The sequence below is a fragment of the Pleurodeles waltl genome, chromosome 2_2 (genome assembly GCF_031143425.1).
Source record: "Pleurodeles waltl isolate 20211129_DDA chromosome 2_2, aPleWal1.hap1.20221129, whole genome shotgun sequence".
In the NCBI taxonomy this organism is placed as follows: Eukaryota; Metazoa; Chordata; class Amphibia; order Caudata; family Salamandridae; genus Pleurodeles; species Pleurodeles waltl.
The window spans coordinates 962,770,140-962,788,552 of NC_090439.1; the positions used below are offsets into that span (position 1 = coordinate 962,770,140).

Consider the following 18,413-nt stretch of genomic DNA (forward strand, 5'->3'; position numbering starts at 1 on the left):
GATACTAGTTGGCCTCTCGAGAGCCCAAACACTTGTCACTAAAGGTAATGACACCGGTGACACAGAAGACAAAAAATCACCTCACAAAAAAGCACCACATTTTAGAAGCACCTACAGCACACTGCTTCGCTTTGAGTGTGAAAAAAATACACGGGTAGCAAAGTGTACCTTTGCAACAAGCACACTGCGCAACTACTCTGAAGCCAATCAGACATGCTCTCCATGGCATGTAACAATGTATTTAACAGGCTCTTGCCTGTTGCAAACCCTGCCCACGTGGAATGCACCACAAACTAACCAAAAGCACTATGAATGCATACTAATGCAGGAGAGCACTATACAAGGAGCAGTTAATGCATAGGGCGACCACCTGGCATTGAGGCAAATTCTGGACAGGACTGTAAACTTTCAGGACAAAGGGTCAAAATTCTGGACAAAAATTCAGGACGAGGGTCAAAATTTATGACAAAAATTCAAGAAGAAAGGTCCGTTTTACAGACACCCCCAAGAGAGGCCATGCCTCACGATGTTATCAGTGCATTTATTTACTCTTTTTTAATGTAGCACTATTTATTTACTGTGGTCTTTTTGTGATTGCATCCTGGTATGCTACATTCAGGTGTCACATTACGTCCTTGATCAGTAGTAAGGTAATGCCCTTTTAGCAAGGTGTCAAGGCCACCATCCCTTCCCAAATCTACCCAATCTTTCCTAAAGAGAAATTAACAACAACATTTTGATTATGGTTCTGAACATTTTAAAACCCCTGGCAAACAGTTTGGGAAACATTAAGGTAAATAACCTTATGCTAGTTTAAATAAATTGAACAAAAACATCTAGTTCACCCCAACCGCCCATGGAGTTTAAACCTAAAAAAAAATGTAATGAGGTAGGGCAGAGGGTGTTGGCGACAGTCTCACACCTAATGTCAGGATGTGGGGTACCCACAACTTATCTGTAGTCTCAGAGCACTAGAGTGTATGTCTCAGACTCTACATTTATCTCAGAACTGGGAGCCCTGACTACCAATCAAAGATAATAAAAGAGGAGGATAAAATTGAGATCAAATGAGAGATTGTTGCTAAGAACCAGATAAATAAGGAAGAGAAGAACACGGTGGGACAATTCCTAAAATAAGACAAGATAGGTCCACCAAGACCATGGGAAGGTATTGCATACCTGGGGAGCTGTCTCTGCAGACAGGTGAGAAACAGAAGAGGCACTGTCAAGTGGTTAAACAAGCAGCACCCAGCCACCTTGGCAAACTCTTCTGGTGCAATGGTGTGCTGTTTGTGCTTGTGAAGGGTGAGCAGGGGCCAGACCCCTTGCAAGGTTGTGCAAGGCAATTGCCCGCTTCGTCCATGTCTTCAAATGGTTTTGAAATTGAGCAAAAGCCAAACTAGTGATCTGGATTATCCCTAAGTGTCAAGTTCACATAGATTCTTCAAAATATTTGGGATGTAAATTGCACAAACAAAATGTAAACATTTTAAAATGTAATTAGTGTTTAACATGGCACTGTTTTCCCCTTTATATACTATTAGACCTCAGATTGAACAGGGAACCAGTTACCTTTCAATACCCAGTGATTAATATCTACCATTCTCCCACTTATTTGCAGGATGGAAATCTCGGCAGGGCGTCATGGTCCCTCCGAGCCCAGTTTGCTTTTTGTTCTTCTCTTCTGCTTTCTATAGTGGGCCACGTGGCACTAGTGAAGATGGTGTTCTACCCCGATGATGGTATTATTTTGCAAACCTTACCCTGCTCGTCCTTCTTTCCTTCTTCAGACATGCCGTACATCTGATTTGGTCGCTGGGGTGCCGTTGGGTAGCTCTTTCCACTCTAAAGCTACCAGTGACTATGGGTGGATTAGGAATTCTGTGCTTAGAACGCCATTATTCAGCTGCACAGGTCCAATGGGAGGCTCGCTGGCTTTCTGCCTACCCCCCTGCATGAGATGGGGTTTATCCATAAAGAGTTTTAAGGAGGGCTTACTGCACTGCTCATTGTTTCCTACTGACCATTCTACGGATCACCATCCGGGTTTCTCATGCACAGCTTTCTCTTGCCTTACTATAACCTGTAAACTCACTGACACAAAGAAACCCTGTGGTCCTGCACCACCTTTGCTAAGCCTTCCCATTCGCACAGGATGAATGTGCTCAGAGCAACTCCATCAGTGGCATGCTGCAAGTGTCTTAAAATTGAGGGATTTGTTTCTGGACAGCGATATACTACATTTCCAAACCCTTGGGACAGACTATCATCTTCACCCTGGTCAACTCTTTACTTGCAACCACCTTAAACAATCATTAAATGCCCTATTTCATATCTGCCACCTAGCACTAACCCTAAATGAGGTGTGCCAGAAGCTCTACACTATAGGGACTGGTGGCAAACTGATGGATTGGGTGTACAGACCTTTCCTGCAACATTGAGACCACTCCAGGTCTTCTCGTCATACTTCCTGGGTGATTGCTGTGGCCAAACCTCTGCAAGAGATGGACTGGGCTAAAATACTGGACTTTCCCCACAAAGTATCCCACAGATGTCACTTTAAGTACACTCATAGAGCTTCCTTGGGAATGCATTCTGCCCGTTGCTTGCTATTGGCTTTTTGGTTTGTAACTCACATTTTGTTTTAGGCTATGCCCAAACCCTTGCCCAAACCTTACTTACAGTATCCTTCCGAGGGCTCCCTTTCTGTAAACAAGCCTGTAAATCGTGTTCTTATCTCACCACATTTGCTGTGCACTCAAAGAACAAGGTCAAATGCCAGGCTCTGTCTTCAGTGGGAATTAGTGCTTACTTTTCTTTCTATGGCTTCAAAGTGAGAGGATTTATACGACACTCTTGCTGGATACTAGGGTTAGGAAAGTGTTTTTTCTATCACATGACAACATCTGAATAAACTTCAGAATACATCAGAATTGGGAATACAAATGAAGCACATTTTTGTTAAATCTGAACTGTGCTGGAAACAAATGCTTTTATATGATTAAAACAAATAATTGCATTAGGTGATGCAATTTCCACACATCATTCTCTGTGCACTGTATAGTTTGTTTTAGAAAAATTGCATGTCTGAGCAATGTAATGGTCATTTCAATCAAAAATGTGCTGTCTCTGAAACTCTACTCTACAACTCTGCACTGGCCAGCACTATCCTCTACACCACTCTACTCTGTACTACTGCATTCTGCACCAATACACTATTCCACTGTACTCTATACTATTCTACATAACTCCACTCTAGGTCACTGCACTTTACAGCACTATACTTTGCTCTGCACCATGCAACACTACTCCACTCTGCATCACTCTACACCACTGCACTTTATGCCACTCGAGTCTATTCTGCACTGTATGCCACTGCACCACTCTACACTACTGCACTCTCTGCCATTCTATTGTATGCCACTCTACTCCACTGCACTCTATGCCACTCTACTATGACCCATGCCACTGCCCTCTATGACAATGCATCTAAACTTCTGCACTGTACTCCACTGCCCTTTACTCTGCACCACTGTACTCTACATCATTGCACTCTGTACCACTGTACGCCACTCTACACCACTGCACTGACACTCTACTCTGCAACATTGCACTCTCTTGCACTGTACTCTACACAACTCTACTCTGTCCTACTGCACTCTACTCCGCACTGCACCACTCTACACTACTCCGCACTGCACCACTCTAGGCCACTGCACTCTACGTCATGCGAGTCTACTCTGCACTCTATGCCACTGCATCACTCTGCACTACTGCACTCTGCCACTTTATTGTATGCCACTCTACTCCACTGCACTCTATGCCACTCTACTCTTCCCCATGCCACTCTATGCCACTGCCCTCTCTGCCAATGCACTCTAAACATCTGCACTGCACTCCACTGCCCTGTACTCTACGCCACTGCTCTCTGTACCACTCTATGCCACTGCACTGACACTCTACTCTGCAACATTGCACTGTCTGCCACTGCACTCTACACCACTCTACTCTGTACTACTGCACTCTACGCCACTGCACTCTATGCAACTGCACTCTACTCTGCACTGCACCACTCTACACTACTCCATTCTATGCCACTGCACTCTATGCCACACAAGTCTACTCTGCACTCTATGCCATTGCACCACTCTGCAGTACTGCACTCTGCCACTCTACTCTGCCCCATGCCACTCTATGCCACTGCAATCTACGCACTACACTCTAAACTGCACTGTGTGCCACTGTGCTCTGCACCACTGTACTCTACACCACTGCTCTCTGTGCCACTCTACACTTCTGCACTGACACTCTACTCTGCAACATTGCATTCCCTGCCACTGTACTCTACATCACTCTACTCCGTACAACTGAATTCTATGCCACTGCACTCTATGTCACTCTACTTTGCATCACTCCCCTCAATGCCACTACACTCTACAGCACTATGCTCTACTCTGCTCTGCACCACTCTATGCTACTCCATTCTGCACCACTCTACGCCACTGCACCCTATGCCACATGAGTCTACTTTGAACTCTATGGCGCTGCACCACTCTACACTACTGCACTCTCTGCCACTCTATTGTATGCTACTCTACTCTGTCCCATGCCACTGCACTCTAAACCACTGCATTCTACACCAATGCACTCTATAAAACTACACTGTACCCCACTGCACTCTGCTCTGCACCACTGTACCCTACGCCAGTGGTTCCCAACCTTTTGGTTTCTGTGGACCCCCACTTTAACATTAATGGAACCCAGGGACCCCCACGGAATCATCATGGGAATCCGGGGACTCCCGTCTGAGTCATTACTGGAAGCTGGGGGCCTAATTTGTCAATATTTGTTAATATTTTTTAATTGTCTAGGCTCTCGCGGACCCCCTGAGATGGCTTCGCGGACCCCCTGAGATGGCTTCGCGGACCCCCAGGGGTCCCCGGACCATAGGTTGGGAACCACTGCCCTACGCCACTGCTCCTATGCCTCTCTTCTCCACTCTACACCACAATGCCACTAACTTTTAGCCATGCTGAACAGCAGCTACTCTGGTGCATAACATGGCTAAAACACATTGGCAAAGCCAGTAACTTTTGCATAGACGAGACCTATTGACTTTGCCAATGTTTGTTAGTACTATGAGGTACAGAGGTCTCTGAAAGAACTGAGAATGTGTAAGTCCTTATTTTAAACATGCATTACACACATCATAATATAGGCTGCTACAAAATGCACAAAAACATTTTGGTTAAATAAAAAAAAGTCCTTCTAAAGTACAGATTTCAATAATATACAGTTTATACCTAGTACTAATTTTTTTTTATAGCAGTCCAATAAAACCACACACTCCACAGCTCACCTTGGAATACCCTTACAGTACCTCCCTAAAAGAAAATATATTTTGTCATCAGAAAGCTTCAAGTGACTCCTTTGATTGAAGTCAATGCAGGTTTCCAAGCCCCTTTACATTTGCAGATTTACCAGTTGTGCACATTTGCATTTCTTTAGGGAAGGAGACACCCCAGTAAGAATGCCTTTTCTTATCTGTCTGCCACTCCCTCTGTGCAGAGGTGACTCCCTGCCTTTCAATCCGGCTGGGGAAACTGATCTGTCCTAATTACATTTTGTCCTTTAGATGAAAGGCTAAAATTATGGACAAACGCTATCTGTTAAGCCTTTCATCATGGAAAACAGGGCAAAATTACAGGCAGTCCGTGAAAATTACGGACGAGTGGTCACCCTATTAATGCATGTATCACATTATGTTCTGAATTGTATGGCTCCAATTTCCAGTGAATTGGGTGGGAGTGGTATCTCTTCTATAAGTGGCCGCCCCCAACCCCTTGTGTCCAGCCACCGGCGACAGCTGTAGCCAGCAAAAACAAACACTGCCATCTCAGCCTTGGAACAGTGACGTTGTTTATGTTTCACGTTTTACATACTCTTGCATTGCCCTAAAGCTTTTGCATTTTCCAGTATGTGGTGTTTCAGTAATTGTTTTCATGAAAAATATTTCTCTTGTAAAGGGTGTGGTGTGAAAACAGTCACTCATATATAGCTGTATGAGTTTAGGTTGTGGCTGGACTACAAATAAGAGCTGTAGAGGCTGAGACGAACACAGTGCGATTTTGTCACAGTGCCCATCAGTGGGCCATAAAGGAGTTCAGAACCCATGCACATAGCAATAGGCAGGTGTGCCAATTATATTTATGATAATATGTGTAATTTTGTGAAGGAGGCACACAGATGTTCAGATATTGACAGGGTGAAAGTTAAAGAAAATGCAATGTGTACAGGTGAGTTTGTGCCTTGCGTGTGGGGTTAGGATTGGTGCAGAGAAGAAAATGCACAGAACTATGTGTGCAAGGGAGAGTGTAAAAAGGTTGCTGAAGACGAACGAGTTAAGGTATGAGATATGCAAATTGAGTGTTTCAGAAAGATATGAAGAGAAAATGCATAAATGTTCAACAAAGAGACTCCAGAAAAGAGTGGTGTGAAGAGAACTGGAGTAATTGAGGCACTTAACCTTCTTACATCCTTCCACAGACCATAGAAATGTTTAATTCACAGTCTGCTTCAAAAGGTAACATTTTTAAATTACATATATATATATATGTATATATATCTCTATGATGTGCACAACCTTCCTGATCTCCTGTCAGTTTTATTAGGTCAAGCATAGCAGCGCGCAAGCCTGCTTTTCCGATGTGTTGGTATGTATCTTGGATTTTAACCACACCCATCGTAGGCCCAGCACTAACACTCATTCATGCGCTTGCCTTTCAAAAATCCTTTTTTAGGGTTGAGCTTGCGTCGCATGCGCTCACTCATGCGTATTGCTAGCAAGACGCTTTAGGTATTAGAAAAGGGCTCGGAGCCCCATCGACGTCACGTCAGTGTCTTTCATTGGCAAGTTGGCTTGCCTGTTAGAATCCGCTTCCTTTCATTAGTGGAAGCCATGCATACGTCATGCCTTTTCCGGTGGTTAGCCCTCCTTGACCGCAACGACCAAGTACAGAAAACATGCGCGGCTCGCTGGGTTTGTGGACTACTTTTTCTCTATTTTCACGGCGTGATCTCTTTACTGTTCTTACTCGCCTTGTTCTAGACAGATGACGTTTTATATTAACTATACTACTTCAGTTGCATACTGTGTCCCAAAAAAAATTATAGACTTAACTGACCTTTTTACAATATATATTTAGCGATCGGAAACCTGCTCATTTGGGTTCTGCGCTATATACGACAATCTAAAAATAAAGCAGATATCTTTATACTGAAAAAGGTAACTTGTCCACGAGGCAAAGCTGCAGACTCCCAGCTCTCTTGTGACCAGAACGGTGTGATCCTGTGCATGTTATCTCCTTTGCCTCTGATCCAGGAGCTGCTTAGAAAGGGGCTGCCCGTCATCATCACGCATTCCTAAAGACTGGACACGGGGCGGACAGGTTGGGGAACCAGTCTGGCCTGACAGGAAACCACATTCCTGGAGAAGAGACCGCTATGTTACAAAAGGACATTTCGCAAGAACAGTTCCTCCCTGCTTCCCATGGCTGCGGTTTCTGTCCTCTGGCTTTTGTCGTTTAATTCTTGCTTTGGAAGTTGAGCTGCCTCGCCCAAGATCACACCTTGCAGTGGCAGGTAGAGCCAGGACCCGAATTCTTTCTGTGACCTGCAGCATAACCAGGACTTCCCATTAGACACATGACACCCCCTAAATCAGTTCGTTTTGCCCAGATTTTGGGTTCCTTTTCCAACTCAAACTGCTGAGAGAGTCCTCTTTCGAGACTTGCGCAGTCTGCAGCCGGGTCTCCTGTCCACGGGACTTGAACCATGTCACGGAAGAGATACCGAATGCAAATATTCCTCAGAAGCTACTGTATGGACTCATCCTCTGCAGGAGCCATCGGGGTAACACACCTTCACCAAAAACAAGGCAAACCTCAAAAGACACAATAAAAATACATAACAAAAGCACTAACACGACAATTCAAATAAAAAACCATGCATATAAATTATTAAAATGTTACAGAATAAGCTGAATTGTGTGTGCCTTGCAAGTCCACACCTAACTCTTCATCCACATGCAATATAAACATTTATCCACGCCAAACACAATCACAGGCGAAGTCTCAAACTGTAATCTTATTAGCGCCTGGAGATAGTGCTTAGTGGCATATTTACAAGAAATGGCACATCAGCTAGGATGCACCACTTTTCTTGCACCCCGTAATATCACCCTAGTAGCACTCTATTTAATGATGTGCCCCAGCTTGGGGAGACCAATAGGAAACAATGTCTTGGGCAGGCATTAAAAATGACGGAAAATGGTGCAGTGAATCTCCTAAATTTCACTGACAATTTTTCTCGGCCTCCTAACGGAAGAACGCGCCCCCCCAGCATATTATAATGTGGTGCAAAGGGTTACAAAGTGGTGCAATGCTTAGTGAGCTTTGGCATGGGGAAAAGGACTCCTTGACCCCGTCTTAGCGCTAGTGAGGTACAAGCAGGCGCTAGGGGCTTGTAAATATCCACTTAATACTTAAAAAGGTACAATGGGTGAATATATTGAGTTTGATATTGAGCAGTACAAAAACAGAGCACATTCCCCGCCCCTCGTTTTGAACTGCATTTTCATTACACACAGTACAGGCGTTGCTCGTCTCGGAGCCCTTATCCAATTTGTTCATAAAATTTTAATTCCTAAAGTGCCATGAGCTCAATAGAAAGGGGTTTTACCTTTAGCTGTCGAGATCTCATATAATAATAAGCTGCAGAATCCCGGCTCTCTCGTATCCAGAACGGTGTGATCCTGTGCAAGTTATCTCCTTTGCCTCTGATCCTTTCCACTATCGCAGTAGGAAGTGTTTAGAAACGGACTGCCCATCAGTATCACGCATACCTGAAGACTGGACACTGGGCGGACAGGTTGGGGAACCAGTCTGGCCTGACAGGAAACCACATGCTGGAGAAGAGACTGCATTGTCACAAAAGACCATTTCGCAAGAACAGTTTCTCCCTGCTTTCCATGGCTGCGGATTCTGCCCTCAGGCTTTTGTCATTTAATTCTTGTCTTGGGCAACATAACGTCCGCACTTGTCTCACTCCAGTTATTTATAATTTCAAAATCATTTCACAAACATGTCTGTCCACACTTGGTCATGGATAAATCTTGGCCACTTTTATTGTTATAGACACCTGTGTAATTGCCTGTTAGTCTTCACATTCAGTTACTGTGGCAAAGCCTTCCTTCTTCCTTCTGGATTGGCGCGCCATCCTGGTTTGTCCTCTGTCCGTTTGCTGGATATGGGACAGCACGCTCCCTTAAATGTCCCCCGTACCCATTGCAGGTGAATACCTGTTTCCTCATTGGGGGGGGGGTTGAATGATTCATGATTCAAACCCCGCAACCCCAATGGTCTTCCTTTGTTTTTCACGCCCTCTCCCCCAAACCGTGTTTTATTGTGAGGGGGTGGAGTGGAAGCGTCGCCTTTGCATGGGTGCGACATTTTGCCAAAAACAGTTTGACCGGTCCCTTCCGGGTCCAAGGCGGCCGTTATGGCGCCGGCCCTTTATGCCCCTTTCAGGGGCGGAATTTGCTTGAGAGGCTGGGGAGTCCAGCAGCCTTGCCCAAGATCACACCTTGCGGAGGGAAGGAGAGCCGGGTTCCGATTTTTTTTCTCTGACCCACAGACATCACAACCAGGTCTTTCTACTAGACATGTGACATCTCAAATTCAGGTGTTTTTTTCCCAGACATTGGGGGGCATATTTACAAGCCCCTTGTGCCGCCGGTGCATCACTGTTTACCACATAAAAAGTGACGCCGCGTGGCGCAAGGGGCTTGTAAAGAAGCCCCCTGAGTTCTTTGCTCAACGCAGACTGCTGAGAGAGCACTGATCCTGACACGTGCACACTCTCTCCGGATCTCTTCACCCACTGGACTTGAACCATATTTTGGAAAAAGTACAGAATACAAACATTCTGTAGAAGTAGCTCACTCTCTGCTGGAAATATGGCGGCAACACCATCCTTGCACAAAAAACAGAAGACAGGCGGTGTTATCTTGTGCAAAGCAATGGGCCAGATTTATAAGGAACTGGCGCAGCGCCAGCAGCGCCATGCTGCGTCAGTTCTGAAATACAGGGATGCGCCTTATTTACAAAAATGCGGCACACCCCTGTGTTTCCCCCTGCGCCAGCTCGAAATTTAGCTGCCAATGCAGGGATCAGTGCACCATAGTGCAAGAGTGTCTTGGTTGAAGGGAATGAATGTTTATGTGCAGGAAGGTGTCCGTACCTGCACTTAAACAATCAATAATGGTGATTTGGCACTTCTAGGTGTTCTGCAGAATGCATCACACATAGAAGTCGAAAATCGTCATTATTGAATTACTGCAATCATTAATGGCGTTTTGCTGTTTCTGTGTGTGCGCGAAAAGCAGAACACATAGAAAAAGCAAAAACGAGGAGAAATAACAGTGTTTCTTCTCATCGTGCCATGCCCACGCCACCCTGGGGGTCCGCCACAGATTTACAAATTCTCGTAAATCTGGGGCAGCGTCAAAAGCTGTGGGTGTTGTGATGGAACGCCCACAGCAACACCCAGGGCACGCCCCTCTGCCGCAGAAAACTGCATCGGAGGGGCCCATATTCAGAAAGAACTTTCAAGCCACAAAAAGTGGCTTAGCACTGGCTTGTAAATATGGTACATAGTGCTTGTAAATATGCCCCAATATCTGTTCAGTATCTTGCATTGCTTGCTGTTCTTTTGGGCAGTGTGCAAACAAGTTCACCTTTAGGTGCTATAAGTGCTGTGATATTCAACCAAAATCGTCTGGGAAGCAGAAACTACACTGAGTGCCCTTTGACCCCAAAAAGGTACCGGACCAAGTTTTACAAACGCAAAGTGCATAACATGCATTCCTGAAGATAAGATACCTGTGCTCAGCTGCCTCACATTTCTTGCTAGATTCCTGTAAAAAGCATGCGCCTTGTCAGGCACTTGCTGTGCCAATGAAGTAGACTGAATACCCAAAGGGAAGAACACTCTAACTGCATTTTTCAACACAAAGACAAACATGCTCGGTATGCGCCCTGACTTTAGTTTACTTATGACAATGCCTGCTGGTGAAAGCAGTGATGTATCAATGACTCCATTATAAAAACTCTTAACTACACTCAGAATAATTAATCTGTTGCACTTGGCAGGAAAGGGAAGTGAAACTTTGAAAGTGCCTAAAGGCTTGCAGATAATAGTTTTAGTGTAAGCACAAGGAGCAAGGAAGCCCATTTCTGTTTGTGTTTGTTGCTAAATGGAGGCTGGGAAGGGATCGGAGGGTTGGGGGTTGATAATAGGGGTGGGCAGAACTCTGAATTTGACTCAGCATAATTCCGAAGTTATATGAAAACTCTGTAAGATTCTGCATAAATCCGCCAATGGACAGAACTAGGCACATCACACTGTCCACCCTATAATTTACCTGGGGGGCACTACAGTGTTTCATGCTGAAAAATCAGCACGAACGGTGCCTGGGTACTCAGCTGCTCGAGTTGATTTTTCTGCTGCTCAAGTAGATTTCTCTGCTGCTCAAGTAGATTTTCTACTCAAAGAGCAGCCTTCTGACTGTGAAAGGTCGCGACCGCACATGTTAAAATGTAATCGGACGTCCTCCTAGAAAACAGAAATCCTGCTAGGGAGGCTAAATCTCGCTCGCCAACTTACCGGTCTAGAGCTGCGTGAGAGAAAAAAAATTAAACCAGGTGCTGATTGGTGGAATTTGGCTAGAACTCCACATTACAAGAGTGATGTTGAGTCACCAAAATACTGCCAATTCCACAGGAGGATCGTAATATTCCACCTACCCTATATCTTAGTAGGATGACAGAAACTGTCTTTCCCTTTATCCAATTTTAGAGAGCCTTAAATGTTTGCATCATGCTCAACTAATGTGGCCTTCTTGCTTCTAGGCTTGTGGGTCACAAGATCTTTGCTCCCCTCATTCTTATTTTTGGAAATGGCTTTCTTATCAGTGCAATACCTCTTTTGGGATTGATAACCCTTGTTTTTGCACTCATAAAAGGATTTACAGAGATGAAGATTTTTGTGTGAGTGAATCACTCTTGTGTGTCAGGACATGTTGTTTCTGAATTGAAACACCCACACACGTACACATGTGTGAGTAGTCACCATCCCAACCTCCAACCTATCCCACCCTTTCACCCCCCAAAAAATTGGTAAGTTCATTCGCACTTGCCCAGCAGGTTATCGCGTTAGCAAACAGAAACAGGTATATTTACTCACATGGAATTGGAATGCACTTTAATTCTGGAGATTTTCAGGAATAATCCGATAAACTTTTGTGTATTCCTAAAATGAGTCAATCTACATGGTGCAAAGCTGTAAACCTTTGTTTGAAGATTGTCTCATTTTTTGTACATTTTTGAAGCTACAGTTCACGAGGGTCACATTCATATTCTTAATGTCCTGGAAAAAGACCCCGAACAGTTCTTTCTTTCATTTGGCCATTGATAATACAGTAATGCCTCTTCATTCTTTGAAATGTCTGTATGTCAGACCTATTTTGCCAATAAAAACAGAGTGCATTGGGTATTTAGATCAATTACAGCATTTTGGACGCTAAGGGGTGAAATAACCCTGTATTTAGTTGCCGGTGGGATGCTAGTTTTTGCTGTGATTTATGGGCATTGATTTCTCTGCTTCTGTTAGTGAGGGTTTGCCCAATGCTCTCTCGTTTGGCTTTGAGTTTGGTTTTGATTATCATTTATTTCAGAATGATATTAAGCTGTGGAGTGTCTGTGAAAAGCCCTGTCAGTGGTTCATGTATGTATAATATATATCTATAGCGCAAACCTAGAAAAAAGGCAGGGAAGGGCTTCACTCGATCAAAGACATGAATACAATAATTGTGTGGAAGGACAGGTAACCGAGGTTGTTACCACATTGCACTGTAGTGTTCTTTAAATAGGTGGTTTTCTACTCGAGCATCATTGGGCTGGTCCTGATGGATACAGGGATGCTGTTCCTGATTCTGGATGCACAGATGGGAAAGGTCTGCTGTCTTGTTTTTTCTTTTTTACACTTCTTACTCTTCAGTCTGATGGTGTCTCGGCTGTGGGTGTGTCAAGAACCACCAGAGATGGTCAGTTCGTCTGCTAGATATGCAGGTGTGGCGGTCGTGATGGCTTTGTACATGATGCCGCTGGTTTTGAAGATGTTGAGGAAGGCAGGGAAAGCCAATGGAGTGCCTCCAGGGTGGTGGTGATGTGATCATCTTTGCTCATTCCCAGGATGAAACATGCTGCATGTAGGATGCCCTGAGGGGCGCCAGTGTGGAGTATCAGAGGCCATGGAGCAGAGCGTTACCAGCATCCAACCATTTTATCCTCCTTGCAATGTGTATAGTGGCTCTTGGAAAGCTTATGCAGCACTGTCGGGAGGTGGTGACCACAGAGGAAACCCAATCATTGCTCCAGGGGGCCGGTGATGACTAGGGGTCATAAGCATTGTCCTAATTTTGGCTATATTGCAGGATTTATTTCAAGGTACACGATTGCTTTGCCCGGCTATACTTGACGACATATTTGTGTGTCGAAGGTGAAACCCTTCACTCTGTAGGTCACAACAACATTTAATATAGCATTTTATATCATATTTCTACAATCTCTAAACACTGTAAATAATATGTTACCAATGGTGGTAATCCTGAACTCTACCTAAGAAAGAGGGAATGCTGAGTGTGCCTTCCTGAAATTGGTACTAGTGACCTGCAGGTGTCAGCCACAAGCTTATGACTCACTGAGGTATCTTAGCAGCTCACATAGTACATTTGTTGAGTGGTGGTGGATCAATGCCTGGGTTTATTTAATCCCTTAGACCGGTTTCGCTGACTACAAATGAGTTAGTTTACTGCAAGATCCATGTTTAAAGAGGTTTGGATGGAAAAGCTGTTTTGAAATCGAGTGATGTCCTGTTTACAAGCAGTCAGTGCTACTCAGTTGTATGTAGCAAGCACAGGTCCAGGGTGTGATGAGAGTGGGCGGATGAGGAGGGGCCATGGGGGGGAGAGAGGGTGTATGTAGTTACTTCCGCTGGGTCCATAAAATGACAGGGCTGTTGTTGCATCTGAGGTTGAAGTGCCATAACCCAACCTTTAAACCCTGAGGACGGGCTTGAGAATTCTTTGATAATAATCTTTCTTGCATCTGCAGGCTGCAATAGCTTAATAAACAGTAAAACCGTAACAAACATAAACCAATCAGCTAGTAAAATGAGAAGAAACAATAGAAACCTGTTTTTAAAAGTTCAGATCCCAGAGTGGTTAAATCAGAAAGGGGTCCTTTTGCTCGCGGAACTCAGGAGATATGCGAAATTTTTTTTTTTGCTTTTACAGTTTTGCAAAATATAAACTTATACAATGGCTTTGAAAGGGTTTGTGGTGAACTTTTCTAGCAAAAACTCTTTTTGGGTGATAACTGTTGTGCTGAATGTGTTTTTTTCGGTAAAACTTCTTATTTCATATTAAAATGTTGCAACTTTCGTGAACGTCAAGAAACCTGCAATATTTGAAGCAACATTTGAGAACATTAGGGGGAGGGAACTTTTGAAACTTCGCACACCTCTTAAACTAAACTTTATTCAGTCCCCCCCCACCCCCATAAATCTTTTCCCGAACGCAAGTTCAAAAAGATTCGCGCTTTATTTTCACAATGGACTATCTGATGTGTAGGGATGCAACAAAATTAACCCTATTGATAACCTTCCCCTCACCCTAACCTTAATCCTAAATCTGTAAATCCTAATTTTTCTCCATACTTTAAACCCTAATCTTAAACATAAATGTAACCTTTCACCTTTTCATAAGCGTTCATCTTACCCTAACTTAAAATTCTAACGCCTATATCCTAACCTCAAGTCCTAAATTCTAACCATAAACCCTAAATTTTCACCATAGGGAAACCGCAAGCAATAAGCTCTAACCCTAGCTTCCCTCAGCGCACACTTTGGAAGTAGCACAAAAAGTTGAAAGCAATTCACTCTTTCCACCTGATAGACTGCTTGATGGAGAAGGATGCTCTGCTATCTTCTGATTGGTGCATTCACTTCATCACCCTAGCAGACCGGGAGCAGCATCACTGGTACCCACACAAGCTATCATGGTGCTAGACACATCTGGGAGAGCTGGCGAGCTACGCTGCCCTGCTAGACTCTGAGGAAACTCAGGGCTAGATTTAGCATGTGCGCCAGTGCAAAGGCACACAAAGTGATGCGAGCCTTTGCAAAGTCTTTATAGAGTATTTACATTCCATCGCAAAACTTTTTCGTGCTGAAAAGTAGCCTTAAAAGTTACAAGTCGTTTTGTTCCCAGGCCGTTACTCGGTTTTTGACACAAAGCCCTAGCTACTAAAATTGGTAGGCAGAACTTTGAGCTTAAAAATAACATCTCCGCCTCAAGGATATTTTATTTCAGTAAATATTTTATTTCTCCTACCTTTTCGCACATTGCATGTGTGATGGGATGTACAATTCACATACAGTGTGGGGAAGTTTTATAGTTATTCTAAGCTACTATTTTGTAATAGAAGGTTACCTTCCACTACAAAACCCATGCTACGCGTCACACGTGCACCTTTGCACTGTGATGTGAAGGTGTGTGCGTGTGCAACGTAACGTGCGCACCAGCGCTTGGGAAGAAAGAAGCAACATTATATCTTAGTAGATATAATTATGCTGCGCAACGCAGTGCAGAAATTTTAGCTCTCATTTATGGGGTTTTGGCGTAGGGCACCGTAGCAAGGAATCTTCCCGTACTCCACTACACCAAAGTGAAAGAGCAGGAATTCACCGTATTTATGCAATCCGGGGCATTCCTGCCCTTTCCCCTTGCGCTGGTGCACAATGGCTGCCTAGCACCAATGCAGGCACACTTGCAGAATGGTGCACGGGTGCCTCCGTTGCATGCAGGATTGTTTTTGGGCAGGAAGGGACACCTTCATGCTGAAAAACAACCCCGAAAGGCATTTTCCTCATGTTTGCTGCAGAATGCAGGGCATACGGAAAGAGGAAAAAATGAGAAGAAATAAAGATATTCCCACTCGCTACGCCTCACCCCAGGAGATGTAAGCATTTGCCATTTCCCTGGGGCAGCATTAAAATCCATGGGTGTTGCGAGTGAACACCCACAGCAATGCCCATGGAATGCCCCTCTGGCGCAGAGTAAGGCAGCGCAGAGACTTGGACTGCTTGCCTTACTCCTTGACTATGAGGCCGTTCAAAACCACGAAAGGTGCCTGTGCGTGGCTTCATTGATATGGAAGATTGGTTTGCGCCGTCAGAGCACCAGAAAAGGCAAAGCCTCTCAAAAATAAGCCCCTGTGTGTCCCATTGGGTTCCTATAGTCTTGTAAACAAGTTTTACAATCCAGCTTTACATAATCCATGCACTGCTCTAAGCAATCTGATAACAAATACGCCTTCCAGATTTTCAAAAATCCATTATGGAAGGCAAAGGTGCATATTGCATGTATCAATTCGGCAACACACATACGGATTGCCTATCTGCACACTACAAAACAAAGTATTTTGTGATGAAGAACCAGACTCTAACGCCCATATTTATACTATTTTTGCGAACGTACAAAACATTATTGTATTTTGAACATTTGCACCGCTTTTGCGTAAAAAAATGATGCAAATGCTACGCACAAAAAGTATGAATATGGGCCTAACTGTGTGGCACCCAAATTATTTGGGCATGATTCACACAGCTCCTTGTGGTCGTGAGGATACCTTTATGGCCAAAAATTTCTTCATTTACACCTGTCAAGAACTCACAAAAGGATCCTGTCCAGCAGGAATGGGTTTACTGATGCAGATCTCTCCACCATGAGCGTAGAGTAATATGCAGGAGTAAATCCCACACAGGAGGTGGGAAGCAGGTGGAACACGTCCTGGCAACCCGTGTGTTTGTGTGAACACCCACAAACTCCTATGTTTCTCCATGGGGAAAACAAAACCAGGTGCTGTCGTATGCTGTTGCCACAGGTGGAGGTGTCTGCAGCTTACAGCTCACACAGGGGATTAGTCAGTCTTCAGAGCATCAAATGACTGGTGCAGTAAGATGGCAGGAAACTAGCACTTTGTGGCTGTCAGATAGACTAGTACACCTGTTGTGTAAACATCAAAAAAGTGTAAAGGTGCAATCAGGTGGAGTCATAGAATCTGCACTTTTTCTTTGTGAATAGACCCTTAATTATTATTATAACATTGTGGTCTTTAGCATTTCAGCAAATTTAAAATCTTGAAATTCTGACCCTACAAACCACACTTTAACCTTTGCCCTAATTGTAAACACCACACCTAACACTAAGCCCTAAAAGAAACCCTATTCATAACCTTAAAAACTACAAGGTAACCCCCCCACATTAAATCTTACCCTCACCCGACTAGTTTAACCCTAATCCTTTCTCTACAACCTAACCCTAACATTACATTCTAACATTAATCCTGATTACCTTTTAATCCTAACTCTAAACTTTGAACTAAAACCCACATCTAAATCACTTTTCGATGTTTTACTTTTTCAGTGCTTTGCTATATGTGGATATAGGTGGAATACTTAGAGATAGTTGCCACATTTCCCAGGTTCGTGTGTAAGGTGCTGCTCCAGTGAAGCACTCCAGGCTTTTAACCACGCCCACTGCACGCCCATCAGTTTCGTTGGTTCGTTGGCTTGCCTTTCGAAAATCACGTAATTTTATTTGTGAAAGGCATGCATACGTCTTTTCCGGTGTTTAGCCCTCCTCGAGCGCACCGGCCAACTACTGAAAACATACCAGACTCCATGTTTTCAGCATGGTTTCCGGACTAATTTTTATTTTTATTTCTTACGCAGCTCGATCTTGCTACATATTTACCGATACATTTGTCTGCGTGCGAATTTCTATTTCATTTTGTGTGCGCCTTCATGCTCATGGCGTGGCGCTTTAAATCGGCTTGCTTATGTAAAACTGTATTACTTTTCATTTTCATTTTATGTGGCAATAAAAGTCCGGTTAAGACTTTACAACGCTAATAGCTCTAAGTTGAGCAAATGCGAGACCCATTGCATTGCAAATGCTTGTTTCGGTTTTGTTACCGCCTTGGCCATCGAACCTGTTAAATGGATAATTGTACTATTGCCGATAACTTTGAATGTGAGTGACTTTTTTCCTTTTGTCTCTATCCTTCGCGCTTATGGCGGCGCATGAATGGTCTCGCTTATGTCAACTGTTTTACTTTTTATTTTCAGTGTGTGTGGCAAGAAAGTTACAGTTAGAAATTTACGCCGCTAATAGCCCTAACTCGAGCAAACACGAGACCTATTGCATTGCAAATACTTGTCTGTCTAGAGAC

At 44.0% G+C, this 18,413-nt stretch overlaps 1 long non-coding RNA gene across 3 annotated transcripts in view; it reads right to left on the bottom strand.

Moving 5' to 3' along the window:
* The window catches only part of LOC138274356 (uncharacterized), a 369,814-nt gene extending 360,944 nt beyond the window's left edge, over window positions 1-8,870 (bottom strand). For all 3 annotated transcript variants that reach the window (XR_011200373.1, XR_011200375.1, XR_011200374.1), the window contains exon 1: window positions 8,740-8,870. This is a non-coding gene — a long non-coding RNA (uncharacterized lncRNA). The remainder of the gene's footprint in view (window positions 1-8,739) is intronic.
* Between the last annotated feature and the right edge of the window lie 9,543 nt (window positions 8,871-18,413).